This window comes from Ursus arctos, unplaced genomic scaffold (assembly GCF_023065955.2).
Source record: "Ursus arctos isolate Adak ecotype North America unplaced genomic scaffold, UrsArc2.0 scaffold_30, whole genome shotgun sequence".
Lineage (NCBI taxonomy): Eukaryota > Metazoa > Chordata > Mammalia > Carnivora > Ursidae > Ursus > Ursus arctos.
Genome location: NW_026622986.1, coordinates 1,935,972 through 1,962,734, shown reverse-complemented (window position 1 = coordinate 1,962,734; position 26,763 = coordinate 1,935,972).

Sequence of the window (26,763 nt, the reverse complement as noted above, 5' to 3'; positions counted from 1 at the left end):
AAATCTTTACTTCCCAGCCTGCAGTTCACTTTTTCATTTTCTTATGGTCATAAGATAAGGAGAAATGTCACATTTTTATGAAGTCCGGCTGAATTCTTTTAAATGGTTAGTGCACCCTCTGTCCTACCCCAAGATTGACAGGTTCTACGTTTTCTTTCAGAAACTGTCCAACGGGAAGCTACAATCCATCTCAAATTTATAAATTGCATTTTTAATTCCAATAGGGTATTTATAGACTGTTTTGGATTTTCTATGTACACCATCGTATTATCTGTGAATAGTCACAATTATCCCCTCAATTCTTATACTTTTTGTTTCTCTTGACTTCTAACACTGGTAGATTCTCCGATGCCACTTTGAATAGAGCAGCATTGTTTGAAGATTTTAATATATCTTTCTCAATATCTGACAGAAAAAGCAGACAAAACATTGGTAAAAATGTGACCTAATTGACATATAGGGAACATTACATAATAAGTGCAGAATACATTATTTTCAAGTGGTCACAGACTCTTTACCCAAATAGATGATAGGTGGGGCCACAAATCAAGGCTACAAATGTTAAACCCTGAAATTAACTAGATTCTATTCTTAGACCACAGGGGAATTGAGCCACAGTCTTAGCGAAAAGAAAACCAGGAAGTCCTTCAATGTGTAAAAATTAAATGGATCTTTGCTACATATCCTAAAGGTCAGAGAGGGAATCTCAATGGAAATTCTGAACCTTTTCTACATGAGGGCTCACACACAATGGCACTTTTTTTGTGAAGAGCATTATAATAACCTAGATAGGAGTTGAGCCTTAAGTCAGAGTTCTGCTTGCCCCAGCCACACCTGGCAGCCTTGGCCTGTGGTCCCCCTCAGCTGTCCTTTATGGTGGCCTTGAGCTAAGGGAGTCAGCATGCCCATATGGAAATGGGAAGCTCCCCTCTCATAGTGATGGTGGTGGCCCCTCCCCAGCTGCCCTTTCTGGTGGCTCTGAGCTAAGGGGGTCAACATGGCCGTATGGAAATTAGAAGCTCCCCACTCTTAGTGATGACGTTGCTATTGTATCGTCCTCACCAGTCCAACAACATGATTTCTGAGTGAAATATGACACAAGAGCGACTTCTTGGCCTTCCTTCAGGTTTGAAAATCATCTGGTGAGTCATCTATTAGAAATATGGATTCAACATGTGTTCTTTCTTCTGGAAAAGAAATAGACCCAATAGCAATTATGGCTTCCTGAGCACCTGTTCTTGAGAGACATCATACTGGCTCTTTGTAGCATTCTGCCTCTTAAACTTCAAACTAGGGTGTAGATGTTTTTAGGCACATTTACAGGTGGTTAGACAGGGACTCAGATGATATGAGTCACAGAGGATTTTAGTGTCCGAAACCTAAGTGGGATCCCCAAATTGACTCCAAATCCCTTGTTGTTCCATACAGGGTACTATTTCCCTCTTATCTCTGGTCTTCTCGATCTGGAAACCTATCAAGTATCAGGACTTTCTTGTCATGTGAACAACTGGAACGAATTCAGCGGGCCTTTTCACCTCTGCCCATGGTGATCATTAAGATCATTATCAGAGTGGAGGACCTCTGGGTAAGATACTCAAAGATCCTAAGGAATACAGACAGTATAATATTTTTCTGGTATTAAAGTTACTGAAACCAACTATCTTTTTTAGTCAATTCAGGCTCTGGTATGTTCAGAGGGTGCTGTAAAACAGGTCTGAAATAGTATTTAAAAATGCTCAGCTCAGCCTCTTCTACAACGTGAGCCATTGCTTATAAACATGGCTAAAATATTCCCTTACCTACGATGACTTCCCAGCCATCGTAGTGTTTATATGGTATGACTGTGACTTACATTAGTCAACATCTGCAGAGAAAGAACTTAGTGCATCCAGGGGGCACTTCATGTTGAAATTAGTTGGGGACAATGAACTACTGTGTTTTATTCTGCGGTCCAAGGGAATGGTGCCAGACATCTCTAAGGTGTCTAGCAGTTCTACAATTCTGATTTTAAGTGGTCTGTGTGCTTCAGAGATTTGGGCAGGAGAGGCGCAGGAGTCCAGAGACTGTGAACACTTCTGTTACCTTGCTAACCATGGAGCAGGTAGCCTTCTGTGGGCATCATTTTGAGGATGATCACATGATCCAGCTATTGCTCTCCTAGGTATTTACCCAAAGGATACAGAAATGCAGTTTCGAAGGGGGTCCATGCACCATGATGTTTATGGCGGTAATGTCCACAGTAGCCAAACTATGGAGAGAACCCCAAAGTCCATGCACTGATGAATGGATAAAGAAGATGTGGGATACATATATAAAGCAGATGTGGGATACATACATACATATATATATATATATATATATATATATATATATATATATATATATATATATAATGTAATATGACCCAGCTTCAAAAAGAATGAAATCTTACGATTTGCAAGGATGTGCATGGATCTAGAGTGTATTAAGCTAAGCAAAATTAGTGAGGACAGACAAATATCCTATGCTCTCACGCTTGTGGAATTTCAGAAAGAAAACAGATGAACAGAGTGGAGGGGTGATGAGAGAGGCAAACAAGGAAATAGACTCAAACTTGGAGAACAAACTGAGTGTTGCTGCAGGACAAGGGTGTGGGGAGAAGAGTTAAATGGGTGAGGGGTATTAAGGAGGGCACTTGTGATGAGCACCTGGTTCTGTATGCAGGTGAGGAATCACTAAATCCTACCCCTGAAGCGAATATTCCATGGCATGTGAACTAACTGGAATTTAAGTAAAAGAAGAAAGGAAAAAGTGTTCTGCTTCATGAAGAGTGAGGTAAAATTGTAGTGAATTGGGCTGTACTATTCTATAGATGAGAGTTGTAAAACACCCTGTTGTAGGATACACTAGTTTCTTATCACATAAGGAGTCCTCAGAAAGCTGCAATGAAAGATTCAGATCTCAAAGCATGTTCATATTCCACTGATATGTAACAGTTTGCACAGGTAGGAAAGAAGGTGGAGAAAAAGGCAACAGAAGGGGAAAGTAGGTGTGAACCTTTCATTAGTTAGCGTTATAGCTTTCTCATGAAAGCCTTGCGCCAGTGTGATTTTGGAAGAAGAGGAGGAATCCGGGAGCTTTGCAGGAGACGGGGAGTTCCAGGTCTGGGTAAAGCTGACAGGGGTCGCAGAGGAGAGCTGAATGCGTTCTGCAGCAGGGTGTGGGCAGGGTGGGCTCCAAGGGTGGCTTTGGTCTCCTGGGTGAGAGTTGTGACAAGTGAGGGCTGTGTGCAAGTTCCTGGCTGAGGTCAAGTGAGGCACAGGCGGAGAGCTGGCAGAGAACCTTCTTCTGGGCCACCAGCCTCACCCAACACACACAGCCTCATCTTCTATCCCTGTCACTCCAATTCAGACTTCTCCGAAGGTGAGTGAGAACACATCAAGAGCATTCTGAACAGAAGGGAAAGCATGTGCAAAGGTTCTGGGGCAGGAGAATTCCAGGTATGTCCAGGGGCAGCAAGAAGGCCCTGTGGCCACAGGAGACAGCTTAGGACATGAGCTCAGAGAGGTGACAGAGGGTGAAAGAAAACCATTCCAGGGCTATAAACCCATGAGACCCTGTTTCACTGGGCCATCCTGGCTACAATGTTGAGAACAGATGACAGAGTGTTGAAGATGGCAAGGCAGGTCAATGACGAAGCTTTTCCAGGAACTCAGGTACTGTGGACCAGACAGGTGGCCTTGGATGGAGTGGTTAGACCTATTCTGGGCCCATTTTGAAGATGGAGCTCACAGGATTTGCTGATGGGTCAGCTATCAGGAGTAGGAGAATGGAGGAATTGGGGTAACTCCCAGCTGTTGTGGGTTGTCCTGATCAAGGGGAAAGAGAGGGTTTCTCGGGGGGTAGGAGGTAGTCCATATTCTGCATGCTGAGGAAGGTGCCTTTCCTGGTGGATCTGCTGAGGTTTGTGTCTGGGAGGACCTTTCACATCTCCTCCCTCAGCAATGTTCAGGTACAATTATCCCGAACTTTTTAAACGTTCACAGTAAGGCACTGGGCTTTCTTGAAAGAACTACGTTATTACCCAGCTTCAGTAAGAGGAAGAGACCTGAAGAGGATTTCCCTCTTATGAAAAAAGATGAACAGTGAGAATCACGTTCAGCATCTGTTTTGGGGAGAAGCACGACAGAGGCGGCGTGCACCCCAACCAGCTCCTTCCGCTGGGAACCGCTCTCTGCAGCCAGACACCAGCACTTTGGATGGTGTCTGTGAGCCTCTGCTGTGCTTTATCTTCATTTATGCTGGGCCTCCGTTAGAAACTTGTGTCCTGAGGCCTAAGAAAAGCCAAAGAGAAGGAATTTTGGAGTCTGAGCACACTGTCTAATTGTTCCGTGTAAATTAATGGCCATTCCTTCTTGACACCATTTCTGCTGTGCAAGGTTTCTCAGAAGCCCTGTACTTTCAAAGAGCAGGGAAACCTATACCCCATGCTGCAGGGTTAGTTTTAGAGTCCATGCCGCAGGGTTAGTTTTAGTCTCCATGCTGGACAGAACATTTCATGACTGTCATTTTCTCACTCAAACCTTGAGACTTTGACCACCTTCACCCGTTTCTACCACCCCATCCCAAAATCTGGCACCTACCAATCTGCTCTCAGTATCTATGCGTTCAGTATTTGTTTATTCCACGTGGAATATACATGAGAGCATCTGGTATTGGTCTTTCTGTGTCTGAGTTACTTGGTATAAGGCCCCCAAGGTCTATGTTTCCATGTCTGGTTCTTGAGAATAATGCTGCAGTGAACGTGAGAGTGCATCTGTCTTTTTGAGGCAGCATTTTTGTGTTCTCCAAATCAATACTCAGTAGAGCCATTACTGGGTCATGGGGTAGTTGTATTTATTTTTTCAGGAACCTCCATACCTTTTGTCACAGTGGCTGCACCAATTTCCATTCCCACCAACAGTGCACAGTGTCTCCTCGTCTGCACACCCTTGACCCCACCTGGTGTCTGTCTCTGGGACAATTGCTGTTCCAACAGTTGTGAGGGGATAGCCGATTGTGGGTTTGACTGATGCTTCCCTGACGATGATTAGTGAAGTCGAACAACATTTTCTGTAAGTTGGCACCTGTGTGCCATCTTCGGAAAGTTTCTATTCACATATTCCCCCCATATATATATATATATATATATATATATATATATATATATATATATATATATATTTTTTTTGTTTGTTTTTGTTTTTATTTGTATGAGTGTTGTGTGTATTTTAGATATTAGCCTCTTCTCACACATATGATTCGCAGATATTTTTTTCTTATTGGGTCAGTGGCCTTTTAAGTTTTTGATGGTTTCTTTTGCCGTGTGGAAGATTTCAGTTTGATGTTGTTCCACTTGTTTATTCTTGCTTTTGTTGCCTTTGCATTTGGTGTCCGATCTGAAGACTCTTTGCCAAAACCAATGTCGAGAGACTTAGTACCTGTGTCTTCTTGGAGGTTTATGGATTCAGGTCTTATGTTCACATCATTCATCCATTAAAACTTTTGTGTGTGGTGTAAGAAAGTGGCCCAGTTATATTCTTCTGCATTTAGTGTCCAGTTTGCCTGCTACCGCTCACTGAAGAGACAGTCCTTCCCTCATGGCATATCTTCTGCTGCTGTGTCCTAAGTTAGGATCATCTACCTGTGGGTAAGTTTCTGAGCTTTCTCTTCTGTTCCACTGACCTGGTGTCTGTGTTTATGCCAGTACCATCCTGTTTTGATGACAACAGCTTTGTAATCTAGCTTGAAATCCAGGAGTGTGTTGACTGCACTTTTCTTTCTCCAGGTTGCTTTGGGTATTTGTGGTTTTTTATGATTCCATACAAGTTTGAGGACTGTTTTCTATTTCCTCGAATAATACCACTGGAATTCAGATAGGCCTTTCATCACATCTGTCAATTGCTTTGGGTATGATGGACATGTTCACATAATTAACTCTTCCAGTTAAGGAGCATGGCGTATGCTTCCATTTGTTTGTGTTGCCTTCCAAATCTTTGACCCATACATTCTGGCCCCCTCGACACACATATTTTTCATTTTTTTCTGCCATGTGTTGAGTGTACTATGTCTTTCTCATTCTTGGTTACTTTTATTTCTAGATTTTTTTATGCAATTGTAAATGGCGTTTCCTTTTCAATTTCTCAGTACGAAAGTAGGTCATCAGTATACAGAAATGCAAGAAGTTGCATTTGCGTGGCCCCATAGGTGAAGCGTCTACCTTCAGCTCAGGTCATGATCCCAGAGTTCTGGGATCGAGCCCTGTGTTTAGCTCCCCGCTTAGCGAGGGTCTGCTTTTCCCTCTTTCTGACACTCCCCCTGCTCATGCTTTTTTCTCTTCCTGTCAAATACAGGTCTTTATATTGACTTTATATTCTACAGCTTTCTTGAATTTGTTTATTCTAACAGTATTTTTTTTTTTTTTGTGGAATCTTTCGGGATTTCATGTCATTTGCAAATACTAACAGTTTTCCTGTATGGATTTCATATCTTTCTCTTTTTTTTAAATGATGTTAGTCGCCCTACAGTACTTAATTTGTTTTTGATGTAGTGTTCCATGATTCATTGTTTGCATATAATACCTAGTGCTCATTATGACACGTGCCCTCCTTTTTTTTAAAAGAATTTATTTATTTATTTGACAGATATAGAGACAGCCAGCGAGAGAGGGAACACAAGCAGGGGGAGTGGGAGAGGAAGAAGCAGGCTCACAGCGTAGGAGCCTGTTGTGGGGCTCGATCCCAGAAAGCCGGGATCACGCCCTGAGCCGAAGGCAGACGCTTAACTGCTGTGCCACCCAGGTGCCCCAACACGTGCCCTCCTTAATACCCACCACCAGCATAACCCATTCCCCTTCCCCTCCCTTTCTGCAACCTTCAGTTTGTTTCCCAGTGTCAGTAGTCTCTCATGGTTCATCTCCCCCTCTCATTCCCCCCTTCACTTTTCCCTTCCTTCTTCTAATGTCCTCCATGCTATTCCTTCCATTCCACATAGGAGTGAAAGCATATGATAATTGTCTTTCTCTGCTTCACTTAATTTCACTTAGCATAATCCCCTCCTGGTCCATCCACGTTGGTGCAAATGGTGGGTATTCATCCTTTCTGATGACTGAGTAATATTCCATTGTATAGATGAACCACATCTTCTTTCTCCATTCATCTGCTGAAGGACATCTTGGCTCCTTCCACAGTTTGGCTATTATGGACTTTGCTGCTATGAACATTGGGATATAGGTGCCCCTGCTTTTCATTACTCTGTGTCTATGGAGTAAATACCCAGTAGTTCAATTGGTGGGTCGTAGGATAGCTCTGTGTTTAACATCTTGAGGAACCTCCATATTGTTTTCAAAACTGGTGTACCATCTTGAATTCTCATGAGTAGTGTAAGAGGGCTCCCCTTTCTCCACATCCTCTCTGACTTTTTTTTATTTCCTGTCTTGTTAATTTTTTAAATATTTTATTTATTTATTCCACAGAGATAGAGACAGCCAGCGAGAGAGGGAACACAAGCATGGGGAGTGGAAGAGGAAGAAGCTGGCTCATAGCGGAGGAGCCTGATGTGGGGCTCGATCCCATAATGCCAGGATCACGCCCTGAGCTGAAGGCAGGTGCTTAACCACTGTGCCACCCAAGTGCCCCCTGCCTTGTTAATTTTAACCATTCTAACTGGTGTAAGGTGGTATCTCATTGTTGTTTTGATTTGTATTTGCCTGATGGCAAGTGATGTGGAGCATTTTTTCACGTGTCTGTTGGCCATTTGTATGTCTTCTCTCGAGAAGTATCTCTTTGTGTCTTCTGCCCATTTTTTGGGTGTCGAGGTGGAGGAGTTCTTTATAGATCTTGGATACCAGCCCTTTATCTGTAATATCATTTGCAGATATCTTCTTCGATTCCATAGGTTGCCTTTTTGTTTTGTGATCGTTTGCTTTGCCGAGCGGAAGCTTTTTATCCTGATGAAGTGCCAATAGTTCATTTTTGCTTTTATTTCCTTTGCCTTTAGAGACGTGGCTTGCAAGAAGTTGTTGTGTCCAAGGTTGAAGAGTTCTTTTGATTTTGATATGAGACAGGAATCCATTATCTTATTTTCCTGACCAGGGTCTGTGACCGTGATTCCTAGCAGCTGCAAGGGGAGAGGAGGCCAGGGGTGGTGCACACTTCCTAGAGTTGTGGTCAGGACTAGTCTGGAGCCCACTGAAGTCAGCCACACCTGGCACAGAAGGCACCCAGTCAGTGTAGCTGTGGGCACTGCTGCCATGGTACTTTCATGCCGGCTCCATGCTGCCACCTCCTGCTTTTCATCATCATCTTCAAGGTCATGTGCCTCTGCTCTTGCCCCATGGCCTCCGGGGTATTGTCCGTCCTCCATCTGGCCCTCGTCCCTGGTGCCCTGTGCAGTCCGATGCCAGGGTAGCCTTCTCGAGACAAACATTTGGCCCTGATGGAACACTTCCATGGATCATGTGTGATGCGAGGATGATACCCTGCCATGGAAGGGGGCTGCAGGTCCGACAATCAGGAGAGCCATGTCTCCCTTTTCAGCATGGCCTGCCCTCCCCGCAGTCTTCTTCAGGGATGCTCTCCCCACATCCTGAGATGACAGCTCTGAACTTAAAAATGAATGTTATTTTACATATTTCTATGCCTTAGTTCATCCATGGCATGTCTTTCAACCCCGTTATTGGGTATTTTTTAGCAGTTCTGAAGGGCTGTCTGCACAAGGAGGGGATGACCTGGGTGGAGAAGATTTCCCTCTCATCTCCCTCAGCATGTCTCTGAGCCCTGGGGCCAGCTGTCCCACTGAGGATTGAGGGACCCGAGCCAGCCCATCCTGAGGCCAGGCTGTGTCAGCTCAGAGACTGATGTGTGTCGGAGCGGTGGGCAGCTGGCATGGGACAGGGGTAGGCAGTATCTCCCTCTCATTCCTTCCCTTCCTTCCTCCCAGATGTAGCTCAGAGCAGCCTTCAACCCCTGCATCTCCTGATCCCTTGACCTGTGCCTCCTGTGTTCAGCTGGTGACCTTGGAGTTTCGCATGGATTCTACCTCCTGTACCCTCTCCCGTAGTAGTTTTGGATCAGGGGAAAGTCGGACCCTTGTCTGTTTTTGGTCTTCTTCCTGTCCCGCACCAAGCCCACCCACCTTTGCATCTTCCATGTATGTGCTTGGAAGCAAGCCCATCCACAGGGAACCTATTAGCTAAATGGATCCAGGCAATGAACATTGAAGTAGAGATCCAGGATCCATAATAAACCTGCTCTGAAACCTGTCCCAAAGTCTGTGACTCTCTCACACTGAAACAGAAACAATAATAGCTTTCTGGACTGTGAAGTGACATGTCTCTCTACTTCCGATCTTGAATGCATAGATGTTGAGCCTGGACAGAAAAGGACCATGGCTCCCGTGGGCTGGGATCCAAAGTAAGAACTCAGTGAAATCTGAATTTGAGGCATGGAGTGAATAATTATTGTAGAGTGAATCCTCCCAAGTAGGGCTTATGCACAGTGCACAGGAAAAGCTTTTTCAAAGAGGTTCCTGAAAGAAAAATCTTTTTTAAAACTTTATTTTTATTCCACTTGAGCTAACATACAGTGTTACCTTCGTTTCAGATATACAATAGAGTGATTCAGTAATTCTCTATATTACTCAGTGGTCATCAAGAAAAGCGTACTCTTAATCCCCTTCATCTATTTCACTCATCCCTCTATCCACCTCCTCTCTGGTAACCATCCGTTTGTTCTCTATTGTTAAGAGATTGTATTTTGTTGTGTCTCCTTTTTCTCTTTTAGTTATTTATTTTTGTTTGTTTCTTAAATTCCCTATTAGAGTGACATCGTATGGGATTTGTCTTTCTCTGACTGATTTTAGTTTGGATAATACTCTCTAGCTCCATCCATGTGGTTGCAAATGGCAAGATTTCATTCTTTTTCAAGCCTAGTTATACTCCATTGTGTGTGTGTGTGTGTGTGTGTGTGTGTGAATACACACATCTATCATCTCATTTGTCAATTTTTCTACAGACACTTGGGTTGCTTCCATATTGTGATATTGTAAATAATGGTCCAAGAAACATAGGGGTGCACGTAACCTTTTACTTTACTGTTTTCCTATTCTTTGGGTAAATACGAGTAGTGTGATTGTTGGATCATAGGGTAGTTCTATATTTAATTTTTTGAGGAACCTTTATACTGTTTTCCACGGTGGCCACCACAGTTTGCATTCCCACCCACAGTTTGCGAGGATTCCCCTTTTTCCACATCCTCCCAACACCTGCTATTTGTTGTGCTTTTGATGTTAGCCATTCTGACAGGTTTGAGGTATTACCTCATTGTCCTTTGGATTTACATTTTCCTGATGATGCGTGATGGTGAACATCTTTTCACGGGACTGTTGGCCATTTCTATTTCTTCTTTGGAGAAATGTCTGTTCATGTCTTCTGCCTATTTTTTAACTGGATTATTTGTTTTGGGGGGATCGAGTAGTATCAGTTGTATATGTTTTGGACACTATCCCTTTATTGCATATGATCTTTGCAAATATCTTCTCCCTTTGAGTAGGTTGTCTTATTATTTTTACGTTTTTATTGTTCTTCTGCCATGTGAAAACTTTTTATTTTGCTGTATTCCTAATAGTTTATTTTTGCTTTCATTTCCTTTGCCTCAGGAGACAGTCCAGAAAAACGTTGGTATGGTCCATGTCAAGAAGTTACTGTCTTCCCTCCTGTAGGATTTTATGGATTCAGGTCTCATATTGAGGTCTTGAAAATGTATTGTGTTTGTCTGTCTTGTGTAAGAAAGCAGTCTAATTTCATTCTTTTGTGCGTAGCTGTCTAGTTTTCCCAACACCATTTGTTGTAGAGACTGTCCTTTTCCCTTTTGATATCGTTGCTTGCTTTGTGGAAGATTCATGGACCACATAATTGTGGGTTTCTGTCTGAACTTGTATCCTGTTCCTTTGGTCGCTGTGTCTATTTTTGTGCTGTACTGTCTTGTTAGGATGACTGCAGCTTTGTAGTATAACCTGAAAACTGAAATTGTGAGTCCTCCAGCTTTGTTTTTCTTTTCCACATTTTACTGGCTGTTTGGAATCTTTAGTGGTTCCATACAAATGTTTAGGATTGTTTATTTGAGGTCTTTTGTTCTTTAATTTAAATTCAATTAGACAACTTACAGTACATCATTACTTTCAGATGTAGTCTTCAATAAATTTTCAGTCGTGTGGAACACCCAGTGCTCATTGTATCATGTGACCTCCTTAATGCTGCTCACCCAGTTATGCCCTCCCAATCTCCTCCAAAAATCATCAGTTTCTTGCGATAGTTAAGAGTCCATCATGGGTTTTCTCCCTCCCTGATGACTTCCCATTCTATTCTCCCTTCCTTCCCCTATGGTCTTCTTCCTTGTTTCTGATATTCCACATAGGAGTGAAAGCATATGATCATTGTCTTTCTTTCATTGACTTATTCCACTCAGCATAATACCCTCCAGCTCCACCCAGGTCGGTGTGATGGTAAGTATTCATCCTTTCTGATGGCTGAGTAATATTCCATTGTATATATGATCCACATCTTCTTTATCCATTCATCTATCCATGGTCATCTGCACTACTTCCACACTTTGTCTATTATGGATATTGCTGCTATGAACACTGGGGTGCATGTGTCCCGTCTTCACTACCTCTGTCTCTTTGGGGTAAATACCCAGTAGTGCAATTGCTGGGACATAGGGTAGCTTTATTTATAACTTCTTGAGGAAACTCCGTACCATTTTCAAGAGTGGCTGTACCGGACTGCATTCGTACAGGGGTGTAAGAGGGTTCCCGTTTCTCCACATCCTCTCCAACATGTATAGTTTCATGTCTTCTTATTTTTAGATATTCGGCCTCGTGTGCTATGGCATCTATAGGGGTTTAGATTTGCATTTCCCTGAAGCCAAGTGATATGAAGCATTTATGCATGTATCTTTTGGTCACCACTACGTCATCATCAGTGAAATGACTTCCCATTTTAATCCATCTCAAGACCTAAAGCTGGGTAAGGCCCTGAAGCTGGATGATGCCATCATTTGGAATTGTTAGAATTTCAAAAGATCTCCGTGGAGAGCAAGTTTAAAGGCCAGTGTGAATCTACTAATTGGATCTGGGGAGATCTCTCAAAGTGGGGGTTGCCTGGGATGGGCTGAGTGTGGCCCTCCGATTTTCCTATGAATCCTTGCTGCAGCCCCAAATGGACAGTTTCCTGCTGTGGGGCAGGCTGAGTCCTCTAGTCGTGCAGAGGTGAGCCCAATGCCTGGTGCCTTGGACGCAGGCAAACGGGGAGGGACCCTCAACAGAAGACCCAGGGTTAGGTTAGGCCTCAAGAGACATAGGTCCGAACTGCCCTGTGCTCAGAGAACTCCCAGGCCGAGTGAGATGAGGGCACAAGGGCGGGTGAGTGTGAGCCTTGGGGTTTCATCCGGAAAGGCCCACAAATTCGGGGTTCACCAGAAGGGGCTCTCAGGGGTTCCCCAATTCCCTTGCCCTGAATGCTGTGTTGTGCCCCAAAATGGTACAGTTTACTGTGGGCTGAAGGCTGAGTCCTACGGTGTCGCTTGGGTATCCCCAATCCTCCGGAGTGGGGTGCCAGAACCCTGAGGAGGGGCCCCTCTGTGGCCAACCTAGGGTAAGGGTTAGGGTCCAGGAGCCCAGCAGGGACAATCAGCAGGCTGTGCGGCAAGCTCTGTGGAGGGCTGAGAGGAGGCCATGGGGGAGGGTGAGCATGGGCCTCAGGGTTGGGGCACAGGGGGCTGCCAATGGTGGGGACGGGCTCCGGTGGCCTCTCCAAATTCTCGTGCCTCATAGGCTCCGTAGAGCCCCAAGGGGCACTGTTTCCTCTCGGGTGGCAAGCTGAGTCCTGCGGTGGGGCACAGATATCCCAATTTCCCGGGGCTGTGGTGTAAGGCTCCTGGGGAGGCCCCCACACCCACGGCCGACATAGGGCTAGGATTAGGCCCCAGGAGCCCTGCAGGCCCTATCTGCTGGCTGTATGGCTAGCTACACGGGCTGAGGTGAGGGTGTGGGGAGGGTGAGCGTGGGCCTCAGGGTTGGGGTGCGGGAGGCCGCTGAAGTTAGCTGGTGACTCAGGAGGGCCCTCGTGGTTCTCTAGCCCTGAATGCTTTATGGCCTCCCAAGGCGCACGATTTCCTGCGGGGTGGCCGACTGAGTCCTGCTGTGGGGCTCAGTTGTCCCGAATTCCCGTGGCTGTGGCTCCAGGCTCCTGGGGAGGGGCCCCTCCACAGATGAACTAGGGTTAGGGTTGGGGCCAGGAACCCCGCAGGCCAGATCTGCCCACTATGTGGCGAGCTCTGCCACGGGCTGAGGTGAGGGTGCGGGGTGGGGTGAGCATGGGCTTCAAGGTTGGGTTTAGGGATCGCCGAAGTTCGCGGGGGGCTCTGGGGGCCCTCCTGGTTCTCCCGCCCTGAATGCGCTACAGCCTCCCAAGGGGCACGGTTTCCTGCAGGCTGGCAGGCTTTGTCCTGCAGTGGGGCTCAGGTGTCCCCAGTCCCTGGAGCTGCGGCACCGGGCCCCAGGGGAGGGGCCCTACCCAGCAGACCTAGGGTCAGTTCTAGGCCCCAGGAACCCGGCAGGCCTGATCTGCTGGCTCTGCGACGAGCTCGGTGGCAAGCTGAAGGGAAGGCGTGGGGCGGGATGAGCGTGGGCCTCAGAGTTGGGGTGTAGGGGCCGCCGAGAATCGCTGGGGTCTCAGGGGGTCCTACCAGTTCTCCTGCACGGGATGCTCTGTGGCGCCCCAAGGGGCATGGTTTCCTGAGGGGTGGCAGGCTGAGTCCCGTGGTGGGGCTCAGGTGTACCCAATCCCTGGGGTTAGGGTATGGATTAGAATACGGCTTAAGGTTAGGGTATGGGTTATGGTTAGGTTATGGGTGAGGGTAGGGTTTAGGGTTAGGGGAAGGAGAGGGTATGGGTTAGGGTTGGGTTTAGGGGTTACAGGTTAGAGGTTATGGGTTAGGGTACAGATTAGGGTTTAGGGTATGGGTTAGGGTTTAGGGTTTGGGTTTAGGGTTAGGATTAGCGTTTTAGTATGGGTTAGGTTTAGGGTACGGGTTAGGTTTAGGGTACGGGTTAGGGTACGCATTAGGGTACGGTTTAGGGTACGGGTTAGGGAATGGTTTAGGGTTAGTGTTGGCGTACGGATTTGGGTACGGTTTAGGCTTCGGGTTAGGGTTAGGGTACGGGTTAGGGTTAGGGTAAAATTTAGGGTTATGATACAGGTTAGGTTACGGTTTAGGGTTAGGGTTAGGGTACGGGTTAGGGATAGGGATTGGGTACGGTTAAGGGTTAGGGTATCGGTTAGGGTATGGGTTAGGGTACAGGTTAGGGTTAGGTATGGGTAGGGTATGGATTAGGGTCCGGGTTAGGGATAGGGTACGGGTTAGGGTATGGGTTAGGGTACGGGTTAGGGTATGGGTTAAGGTTAAGTTAAGGGTACTGGTTAGGGTTAGGGTACGGGTTACGGTTTAGGGTTTAGGGTTACGGTTAGGGTACGGGTACCCTAGTTAGGGTACGGGTAGGGTTAGGGTACGGGTTATGGTACGAGTTAGGGTATGGGTTAGGGTCAGTGTTTAGGGTTTAGGGTTAAGGTTAGAATATGGGTTAGGGTACTTGTTAGGGTTACGGTTAGGTTTAGGGTACTATTTAAGTTACGGGTTAGGGTACAGTTTAGGGTTAGGGTTTGGGTATGGGTTAGGGTACGGGTTAGAGTACGTGTTAGGGTTACAGTTAGGGTTAGGGTACAGGTTAGGGGTAGGGTTAGGGTACGGGTTAGAGTTAGGGTTGGAGATCGGGTTAGGGTACAGGTTAGGGGTAGGGTTAGCTGAAGGGGTAGGGTTAGGGGTAGTGTTAGGGGTATGGTAGGGGTCGGGGTAGGGTTAGGGTTTAGGGTTAGGGTTTGGGGTTTGGGGTTAGTGGTTAAGGTTAGGGTTTAGTGTTTAGGGTTTCGGGATTAGGGTTAGGGGTTAGGGTTTAGGGTTTAGTGTTAATGTTAGGGTTTAGGGTTTAAGGATTAGAGTTTATTGTTAGGTTTAGGGTAGGTTTAGGGTTAGGGTAAGGGTTTGGGGTTAGGGTTAGGATTAGGATTAGGGGTTAAGGTTTAGGTTTTAAGTTAGGGGTTAGGGTTTAGGGTTAGGGTTAAACCCCAGTAGGCCAGCAGGACTGATGCGCCGGCTGTTCAGCGAGCGGAGGAGTGGGCCAAGGTGTGGGTGCTTGCGAGCGGGAGTATGGTATCCAGCGTTTTGGCGCAGGGGGCCTTGAAGGTCGCTAGAGGCTCGGAGGGCCCTGCCCGTTCTCTCACCCTGAATGACCAGCGGCGCCCCTATCGTCCCGGGTGGTGGCGGGGTGGCAGTGTGAGTCTGGCAGTGAGGTTTGGGGGTCCCCAATGCCATGCATTGCAGCACAAGGCACCTTGGGAGGGGCCCCTCTGGGGCCATCCTAGGGTTCGTGTTAGCACCTAGGAGTCCGGCAGGCATGATCCGCCAGTTGTGCGGTAGTGGAGGGCCAGGCCGAGGTGAGGGCGCTGGAGAGCTGGAGCGTGGGCCAATAATTTTGGCACGGGGGGCCTTGGAAGGTCGCCGGGGGATTGGAGGGCCCTGCCCGTTCTCCCACCCTGAAGGAACGTCTGCGCACCAGTGGCCTGTGTTGGGCGGGGCAGCAGGGTGCATCCGGCGCTGGGGCTTGGGGGTCCCCAATCCCCGGTGTTGCAGCGCCAGGCCCATTAGGAAGGGACCCTCAGGGGCCATCCTAGGGTTAGGGTTAGCGCCCAGGAGGCCGACAGGCCCGATCTGCTGGCTGTGTGAGGAGTGGAGTTGCGGGCCGAGTTGAGGGCGATGGCGAGTGGGAGCGTGGGCCCCAGTGTTTTGGCGCCCTGGGCCTTCGAATGTTGCCATGGCTCATAGCGCCCTGCCCATTCTCCTGCCCTGAATAAACAGCGGCGCCCCTAGCGTATCCGTTAGTGGTGGGGCGGCAGGGTTAGTCCCGCACTGTGGCTCGGGGATCCCCAATCCCCAGTGTTGCAGCGCCAGGCCCCTTGGAAGGGGCTCCTCCTGGGCCGACCTAGGGTTAGAGTTAGCCCCCAGGAGGCCGGCAGGCCCAATCCTCTGGCTGGGCGGCGAGAGGTGGGCAGGCCGAGGTAAAGGCCCTGGCAAGCGGGAGCGTGGGCCCCTGCATTTTGGCGCGGGAGGCTTCAAATGTCGCCGGTTTCTCCAGGGCCCTGACTGTTCAACCACCCTGAATGACCAGCAGTGCCCCTAGCATACCGGGTGGCGACAGTGTGGCAGGGTGAGTCCGGCTCTGGGGCTCTGAGTCACCAATCCCAAGCGTTGCAGAGCCAGGCCCCTTGGGATGTGCCCCACGGGGTCGACCTAGGGTTTCGGTTAGCCCCCAGGAGCCTGGCAGGAACTATCCACTGGCTCTGCAGCAGGTGGAGGGGCGGGCCGAGGTGAGGACTCTGGTGAGCAGGAGTATGGGAGCCAACTTTTTTGATTGGGGGGCCTTCGAATTTCGCAGGGGAAACGGAGGGCCCTGTCAATTCTCCCAGTCTGAATGACCCGCAGGGACCCTAGTGGCCCGGGGGGTGGCGGGGAGGCAGGTGAGTCCGGCGCTGTGGCTCGGGGGTCCCCAATCTACCACGTTGGGGCACCAGGCCGCTTGGGAGGGGCCCCTCGGGGGATGACCTAGGGTTAGGTTTAGCCCCCGGGACGCCAGCAGGCTCAATCTGCCAGCTGTGCGGTGAAAGGAGGGGTGGGTCGAGGTGAGGTCTCTTTGGAGCGGGAGCGTGGGCCCAAGCGTTTTGGCGCCGGGGTCCTTCAAATGTCTCCGGGGACTCGGCGGGCCGTGCCCATTCTCCTCCCTGAATGACTGGTGGCGCCCCTAGCAGCCCAAGTGGCGGTGGGGCGGCAGGGTGAGTCAGGCGCTGCGGCTCGGGTATCCGCAATCCCCCGCGTTCCGGCGCCAGGCCCCTTGGGATGGGCCCTTTGGGGGCCAACATAGGGTTAGGGTAGCCCCTAGGAGGCCAGCAGGCCCTATTCGCCAGCTGTGTGGATAGCGGAGTGGCGGACCGAGTTGAGAGCGCTGGTGAGCGGGAGCGTGGGCCCGGGCGTTTTGGCGCAGGGGTCCTTTGAAGGTTGCCGTGTTTCGGAGGGCCCCGCCCGTTCTCCCGCCCTGAATGAAGGGCAGGACCCCAAGACCCGGGTAGCAGCTCGGCGGCAGTGTGAGGCCAGTGCTGAGGTTGGGGTCCCCAATCCCCGGCGTTGCGGCGCCAGGCCCCTTGGGAGGGGCCCCTCGGGGGTCGATCTAGGGTTACAGTTACCCCCAGAAGGCCGGTGGACCGGATCAGGGGCTGTGCAACACGCGGAGGGTTGGGCCGAGGTGAGGGCGCTGGTGAGCCTGAGCATGAGCCCAAGTGTTTAGCGCAGTAGGCCTTCGAAGTTCGGCAGGGGCTGAGAGGGCCCTGACCATTCTCCTTCCCTGATTGACCGGTGGGCCCCTAGCGGCTCGGGTGGCTGAATGGCAGCAGGGTGAGTCTGGCACTTGGTCTCGGGGTCCCCATCCCCAGCGTTGCGACGACAGGCCCCTTGGGAGGGGCTCCTCGGGGGCCAAACTAGGGTTAGGTTTAGCCCCCAGGAGGCTGGCAGGCCCTATTCGCAACCTGTGTGGAGAGTGAAGTGGCGAACTGAGGTGAGGGCGCTGGTGATTGGGAGCGTGGGCCTGGGCGTTTTGGCGCGGGGTGCCTTCAAAGGTCACCATGTCTCAGAGGGCCCTGCCCGTTCTCCCGCCTTGAATGAAGGTCAGCACCCCAAGCCCCCGGGTGACGGCTGGGCGACAGGGTGAGTCAGGTGCTGAGGCTCGGAGTCCCAAATCCCTGGCTTTGCGGTGCCAGGCCCCTTGGGAGGGGCCCTAGGGGGTAGATCTAGTGTTACGGTTAGCCCCCAGGAAACAGGTGGACCCGATCAGCGGCTGCGCAGCATGCAGAGGGTTCGGCCGAGGGGAGGGCGCTGGCGAGACTGAGCATGAGCCCAGGCGTTTTATCGCGGGGGGCCTTCGAAGGTCACCATGTCACGGAGGGCCCTGCCAGTTCTCCCACCCTGAATGACCCGTGGCGCCCCTAGCGGCCCTGGTGGCGGCGGGGCGGCTTGTGAGTCCAGCGCTGGGGCTCGGGGGTCCCCAATCTACCGCGTTGCGGCTTCAGGGCCCTTGGGAAGGGCCCCTCGGGGGCCGACCTATGGTTAGATTAGCCCCCAGGAGGCCGGCAGGCACGATACACCACCTGTGCGTCGAGCGGAGAGTTGGGCCGAGGTGAGGGTGCTGGTGAACATGAGCCTGGGCCCAAGCGTTTTGGTTCGGGGCACCTTTGAAGGTCGGTGCTGTTTTGGAGCGCCCTGCCCATTTTCCCACCTGAATGACCAGCGGCGTCCCTAGTGGCCTGGGTGGCGACAGTGCAGCAGGGTAAATCCGGCTCTGGGGCTCTGAGTCACCAATCCCCAGCGTTGCAGAGCCAGGCCCCTTGGAATGTGCCCCACGGTGCCGACCTAGGTTTTCGGTTAGCCCCCAGGAGCCCGGCAGGCACTATCCACTGGCTCTGCAGCAAGCAGAGGGGTGAGCCGAGGTGAGGGCGCTGGCGAGCAGGAGTGTGGGAGCCAACTTTTTTGAGCGGGGGGACTTCGAAGGTCGCAGGGGAAATGGAAGGGCCTGCCAGTTCTCCCACCTGAATGACCCGTGGCTCCCCTAGCGGCCCGAGTGGCGGCAGGGCGGCAGGTGAGTCCGACGCTGGGGCTCGGGGGTCCGCAATCCACCGCGTTGCAGCGCCAGGCCCCTTGGGAGGGGCCCCTCGGGGGCTGACCTAGGGTTAGGGTCAGACCCCAGGACGCCAGCAGGCTCAATCTGCCAGCTGTGTGGCGAAAGGAGTGGTGGGTGGAGGTGAGGTCTCTATGGAGCGGGAGCGTGGGCCCAAGCGTTTTGGTGCGGGGGGCCTTCGAATGTCTTCGGGGAATCGGCGGGCCCTACCTATTCTCCCTGAATGACTGGCGGCGCACCTAGCTGCCCTGGTGGTGGCGGGGCGGCAGGGTGAGCCAGGCGCTTCGGCTCTGGTATCTCGAATCCCCAGCGTTGCGGCGCCAGGCCCTTTGGGAGCGGGCCCTTGGGTGCCAACCTAGGGTTAGGTTTAGCCCCTAGGAGGCCGGCAGGCCCTATTCGCCATCTGTGTGGATAGCGGAGTGGCGGACCAAGGTGAGGGCGCTGGTGAGCGGGAGGGTGGGCCCCGGCGTTTTGGCGCCAGGGGCCTTTGAAGGTCACTGTGTCTCAGAGGGCCCTGCCCTTTCTCCCTCCCTGAATAATAGCAGCACCCCCAAGCCCCCGGGTGGCAGCTGGGCAGCAGGGTGAGTCAGGTGCTCAGGCTCGGGGTCCCCAATCCCCGGCGTTGCGGCGCCAGGCCCCTTGGGAGGGGCCCTCGGGGATTGATCTAGGGTTATGGTTAGCCCCCAGGAGGCCGGTGGACCCGATCAGCAGCTCTTTGGCATGTGGAGGGTTTGGCCAAGGTGAGGGCGCTGGCGAGACTGAGCATGAGCACAAGCGTTTTAGCCCGGGGGGGCCTTCGAAGGTCGGTGGGGGCTCAGAGGGACCTGCCCGTTCTCCCGCTCTGTTACCTGCGGGGCACCTGAGGCTCGGGTGGCTGAAGGGCAGCAGGGTGAGTCCGGCACTTGGGCTCAGGGTACCCATCCCCAGCGTTGCGGCGCCAGGCCACTTGGGAGGGGCCCCTGGGGGGCCCAACTAGGGTTAGGGTTAGCCCTCAGGAGGCTGGCAGGCTAGTTCCGCCCATGTGCAGTGAATGGAGGTGTGGGTCGAGGTGAGGTAGCTGGTGAGGAGGAGCGTGGGCCAGAGCATTTTGACTTTGGCTCGGGGTGCATTCGAAGGTCGCAGGTGGCTCGGAGGGTCCTGCCCATTCTGTTACCCTGAAGGACTGACGACGCCCCTAGTGCCCCATGTGGTGGTGGGGCGGCAGTGTGCGTCCGGCCCTGGGACTTGGGGGTCCCCAATCCCTGGCATGCGGCGCCAGGCCACTTGGGAGGGGACCCTCGGGGGCAACCAAGGGATAGTGTTAGCCCCCAGGAAGCCAGCAGGCCAGATCAGCCAGCTCTGCAGCGAGCTTAGGGGTGGGCCGAGGTGAGAGTGCTGGCGAGCAGGAGGGTGGGAGCCAGAGTTTTTGCGCGAGGGGCCTTCGAAGGTCGCAGGGGGATCGGAGGGCCCTGCCCGTTCTCCCTTCCTGAATGACTGGCAATGCCCCTAGCGCCCTGGGTGCTTGCGGGGTGGCAGAGTGAGTCCAGCACTGGGGCTCGGGGTCCTAAATCCCCGACATTGCGGTGCCAGGCTCCTTGGGAGGGGCACCTCAGGGGCCGACCTAGGGTAAGTGTTAGCCCCCAGGAGTCCAGCAGGCCCGTTCCGCCAGCTCTGAGGCAGGCGGAGGGGTAGGCCGAGGTGAGGGCGCTGGCGTGAGGGAGTGTGGGCCCAAGCGTTTTGGGGTGGGGGGCCTTCGAAAGTCACCAGGGGCTTGGAGGGCCCTGCCCGTTCTCTCGCCCTGAAAGACTGGCAGCAGCCCTAGCAGCCTAGGTTGCTGTGGGGCGGGAGGGTGACTCCGGCGCTGGACTCGGGTGTCCCCAATTCCCGGCATTGTGGCGCCAGGCCCCTTGGGAGGGGCACCCCGGAGGCCGACCTAGGGTTAGGGTTCGTCCCCAGGAGGCCGGCAAGCCTGGCGCTAAGTGGCTCTGGCAATGTAAAAAAATGCCATACTCTTATCTGTAAGAAATAACAGTGTACGGGAACCATTTCAGCGCTAACATCATCATTTGTGAATATGGAAGCCAGCCCCAAAGTGGTCGGGGAAGTGTGACGAAAGGGTTAAGCACTTTTCTCTGAGTCACCACACTATACAGGGAAAGACCAATGTACATCATCTTTCACGAGTAGGAAGCATTAATGAAAAGGTTCTGGATTTCAAGGACTCTGACCCATCCTTATTGGTAATAAACCACCGTGTACAGGAAAACACCTTCAACTCTATCAGCCTCCTCAATCCTGATTCCAATTCAACTTTGGGTGTGTAGGACTAAGGAAATGTCCACATCTTATTGCTAAGAAAGACCGATGTCAGGGTAATGCCCTTCAAGTCACATCAGCCTTCCTGAAGATGAAGCAGGAATCAAGGTGGTTATGTTACCATGAGGTAAGGAAGATGAGCATATAAGTGAGAAACAACAGTGGGCAGGACCTCTCTTCCAAGGAACATTATCTTTGCTTAATGTTGAATCCCTATGGTAAGTGTTTGTGGGCATTTGTGAGGTCAAAATCTTAAGTGTTTTGTAAAACCTCTTGGCCATTCACAGATGAGACTAAGGTAGTTGGGGACTCCTAGGCAGTGATTTGTCCACTGTCAAAAATATGAAAAGATAAAAGAGACAGATGAGGTCTCCTCAGGCATTGTCCTTTATCCTCATCCTCCGTGAGGACGGCCATCTCTGGACAGCTCAGTGGCAGGGTCTCATTCACAGTGGGCATCTGTTCCTCACAGACATCAGGCAGGGAAATGGATTTGGTTCTCTGTGCCAGCCCAGCCACAGCTGCGTGTCACAGCACCCTCTCGTGGGCTCATATCAGTTTCACTGTCACCAGGCAGGTCATTGTATTTGATAAACCACTGTGAGAGTTTGCAATTGCCTTCATCTGCAACCTCCTAGAGGCAAATGCAGATCTCTGGTACCATGTGAAGTAATGTGAAGGCATCATGAGAAAGTGTCCTTTTGCTTAAGAAAAACATGGCTGCGGCTCCTGGCTGGCTCAGCCAGTTAAGCATGTGACTTTGGCTCAGGTTATGATCGCAGGGTTCTGGGATCGAGCCCGGGCTCCCTGCTCAGCAGGAAAGGACGTAGGGAAATAGCTTAGAACCCATAGAGAATGTGAATAAATGGGAGTGAAATGGAACTTGGTCTGTGTTTTGCTTTAGGGATTGGAAGTTAGTTTTTTCTCAATTGTGATTGTTCTTGAAACAGAAAAGCTGTATTGGTTTTTTTTTACCTTTAATTTTTTTCTAATAATATTTTTTTATTATGATATGTTAGTCACTATACAGTATTTCCTTAGTTTTTGATGTAGTGTTCCGTGATTCATTATTTGCATATAACACACAGTGCTCCATCAATATGTACCTTCCTTAATACCCATCACTGGCCCATCCCAATCCCCCAACCCTCTCCCTTCTGAAGCCCTCAGTTTGTTTCCCAGAGTCCATAGTCTCTCGTGGTTCATTCCCCCTTCTGTTTAGGGTCCATTGTCTAAAGGGACAGACAGTGGATTTTCACTAAATATAAGATCGAAATTTCATTGTTCATTATAGATGCCGCCAAGTAGTTCCCAGACATTTCATTCTACTGTTGTAATTCATTATACCTGTGCAGGTGCACGTGGAAGACAATTGATACATGTATAGTGGTAATAAAACATGCCCCTCAGTAGTAGAATAATAGAAGATGCATAGGTGTAAAATTATTCGACTACAGCTTCCATGCTTTCCCTTTGGTTCCTTATTATCTATGAAATTGGACAATTTTTGTTCTCTAGGCTTAAAACTCATTGTCAGTATTCAGAGTTTTTCAATGCTGATCTTCTCCTGTATAAGTTACCAAAAACCTAAAATATGTATGAACTTTAAAAAATGATATATTGAAAATGACAGCAGGGAAGTTCCATTTTGTGAATATTGTGTCAATGGATCTCTATTTTGACATCAGTGTTCATTAGAAATGATGACATTTCATGTGAGTATAAATATCAATGTGAAAAAGAAAAGGTAGGAAGAACCTTGAATGTTTAAGTAATTGCTGAAATGACAGGTGTGTGTGTGTGTGTGTGTGTGTGTGTGTGTGTGTGTGTTTGTGTGTTTATTTAATTGATTTTCAGTGAATGGTTCAGCTTCTTGTAGGGCCTCCAAGAGAGCCCAGGTGAACCTTTCAATGAGTTGGTATCTGTTTTCAGAACATGGGAATCTCTTAGTCCAATAGTCAATCAGGCAAGCTTTGAGGTCTTGAAGAGTTTCAGTCCATAGCGATGGTGTTGCAGACCCTTGTGAGCAAACCCTAGGGTATGCTCAGAGCCCTCATTAGCTGGTACCAATGTGTGACGATTTCAGACAGCATTTCCCAAAGAAGTACCTCTTGAGTCTCTGTCCTTGTCAGTTCCCTACACTTCCTTACATTAGTTATGTGATCAGTGTGTTTCAGGATAATCCCCACATGTGATTTTTGCTATTTCCTACTAGTCCTATCTGTTTCTCATCTTCTTCTTTTATGGTAGGGGTTGGGAAGCAACCTGTGTGGTGTAGGAAGGGGTGTGGTAGTTGTCTGCCTTCAGAGGACCGAATGATGCCTAGAAATTGTACTGTAGTTTGAGGTCAATTGTCCATCCTCTGAGTGTCAGGAATTCCATCACTTTACTTTGATGCTAGTTTGTTCTTCAAGCTGTCCTCAGAAATAAGGCGATTGTGACATCTAGGGAATACTGGTTTGTGTGTATGTTTTCATTTTAGGAAAGGCCTTGCTGTTCCTGAAAATAATACTGTAGAGCACCCTTTCCTGTTCTTATTGGCCATCAGTCAATCTTTTGTGAAGTATTCGTTTATAAATAGACTTTCTATGGTTGATGAGCAGGAATTCTTTATGGACAAGCCTTTTCAGTGTGTGTATTGCAAATCTTTACTTCGCAGCCTGCGGTTCACTTTTTCATTTTCTTATGGTCATAAGATAAGGAGAAATGTCACATTTTTATGAAGTCCCACTGAATTCTTTAAATGGTTAGTGCACCCTATGTCCTACCCCAAGATTGACAGGTTCTACGTTTTCTTTCAGAAACTGCCCAATGGGAAGCTACAATCCATCTCAAATTTATAAATTGCATTTTTAATTCTAATAGGGTATTTATAGACTGTTTTGGATTTTCTATGTACACAATCGTATTATCTGTGAATAGGCACAATTATCCCCTCAATTCTTATACTTTTTGTTTCTCTTGCCTTCTAACACTGGTAAATTCTCCGATGCCACGTTGAATAGAGCAGCATTGTTTGAAGATTTTAATATACCTTTCTCAATATCTGACAGAAAAAGCAGTCAAAACATTGGTAACAAATGTGACCTAATTGACATATAGGGAACATTCCATAATAAGTGCAGAATACATTATTTTCAAGTGGTCATAGACTCTTTACCCAAATAGATGATAGGTGGGGCCACGAATCAAGTCTACAAATGTTAAACCCTGAAATTAACTAGATTCTATTCTTAGACCACAGGGGAAATGAGCCACAGTCTTAGCGAAAAGAAAACCAGGAAGTCCTTCAATGTTTAAAAATTAAATGGAACTTTGCTACATATCCTAAAGGTCAGAGAGGGAATCTCAATGGAAATTCTGAACCTTTTCTACTTGAGGGCTCACACACAATGGCACTTTCTTTGTGAAGAGCATTATAATAACCTAGACAGTAGTTGAGCCTTAAGTCAGAGTTCTGCCTGCCCCAGCCACACCTGGAAGCCTTGGCTTTGTCCCCCTCAGCTGTCCTTTCTGGTGGCCCTGAGCTAAGGGAGTCAACATGGCCATATGGAAATGGGAAGCTCCCCACTCATAGTGATGGCGGTGCCCCCTCCCCAGCTGCCCTTTCTGGTGGCTCTGAGCTAAGGGGGTCAACATGGCCGTATGGAAATTAGAAGCTCCCCACTCATAGTGATGACGTTGCTATCGTATCATCCTCACCAGTCCAACAGCATGATTTCTGAGTGAAATATGACACAAGAGCGACGTCTTGGCCTTCCTTCAGGTTTGAAAATCATCTGGTGAGTCATCTATTAGAAATATGGATTCAACATGTGTTCTTTCTTCTGGAAAAGAAATAGACCCAATAGCAATTATGGCTTCCTGAGCACCTGTTCTTGAGAGACATCATACTAGCTCTTTGTAGCATTCTGCCTCTTAAACTTCTCAAGTAGGGTGTACATATTTTTAGGCACATTTTCAGGTGGTTAGACAGGGACTCAGATGATATGAGTCACAGAGGATTTTAGTGTCAGAAACCTAAGTGGGATCCCCAAATTGACTCCAAATCCCTTGTTGTTCCATACAGGGTACTATTTCCCTTTTTTTTTTTTTAAAGATTCTTTTTTTATTTATTTATTCGACAGAGAGACAGCCAGCGAGAGAGGGAACACAAGCAGGGGGAGCGGGAGAGGAAGAAGCAGGCTCACAGCGGAGGAGCCCGACGTGGGGCTCGATCCCACAACGCCGGGATCACGCCCTGAGCCGAAGGCAGACGCCCAACCGCTGTGCCACCCAGGCGCCCCGGTACTATTTCCCTCTTATCTCTGGTCTTCTGGATCTGGAAAACTATCAAGTATCAGGATTTTCTTGTCATGTGGACAACTGGAACGACTTCAGCAGGCCTTTTCACCTCTGCCCATGGTGATCATTAAGATCATTATCTCAGTGGAGGACCTCTGGGTAAGATACTCAAAGATCCTTAGGAATACAGACAGTATAATATTTTTCTGGTATTAAAGTTACTGAAACCAACTATCTTTTTTAGTCAATTCAGGCTCTGGTATGTTCAGAGGGTGCTGTAAAACAGGTCTGAAATAGTATATAAAAACACTCAGCTCAGCCTCTTCTACAAAGTGAGCCAATGCTTATAAACATGGCTAAAATATTCCCTTCCCTACGATGACTTCCCAGCCATCGTAGTGTTTATATGGTATGACTGTGACTTACATTAGTCAACCTTTGCAGAGAATGAACTTAGTGCATCCAGGGGGCACTTCATGTTGAAATTAGTTTGTGACAACGAGCTACTGTGTTTTATTCTGCAGTCCAAGGGAATGGTGCCAGACATCTCTAAGGTGTCTAACAGTTCTACAATTTTGATTTTAAGTGGTCTGTGTGCTTCAGAGATTTGGGCAGGAGAAGGGCAGGAGTCCAGAGACTGTGAACACTTCTGTTACCTGTGCTGACCATGGAGTAGGTAGCCTTCTGTGGGCATCATTTTGATTTCTTGGTACTCTTGTGAAAGGTGCTTTTGTCTCAAATTCCTCCATTTAGGAGTAATTATAATGATAAAAGTAATTTTTATCTTATATCATCTGTGGGCCCTGATCCTGGGCTCCCAGGGAAGCTATCCTTTTACATTTTACCCAGCTCAAAATGACTGGGCAAAAACCTCAAAGCATGGGCCCTATTTCTGCCCCAAGCACATGTTGTACATCTGCTTCTAGAAGAAAACAATAACCAAAAAATGCCAACATAAAGATAAGAAAAAATAAAGAACCTCTTTGGCTCCCATAAGATTAAAGTCATACTGACATGTACATACTGAAAACATAAGAAAGAGTCTGTCACGTTCTGGATCTAATGAGATCCTCATTGTGGTGTGTAACTCTGTACCTAAAACAAAACAGAAAAAAATATATAAGCCTGCCCCAAATGTTCCTTCCCCGGAGCACTCCCTTCTTGGTGAAGATTGTGTCTCCCAGACAGTTGTCCTGACTTGTGTTTGAGTAAAGGTCTCTTCCTTTCTTTCTAAAATGTTTTTAAATGTTCATTCACACAGTGTCGACAATGATAGTGTTTTCTATTTAAGTGAGAAATAAATGTTCCACTCTAGTTGCATTGGGAATAGAC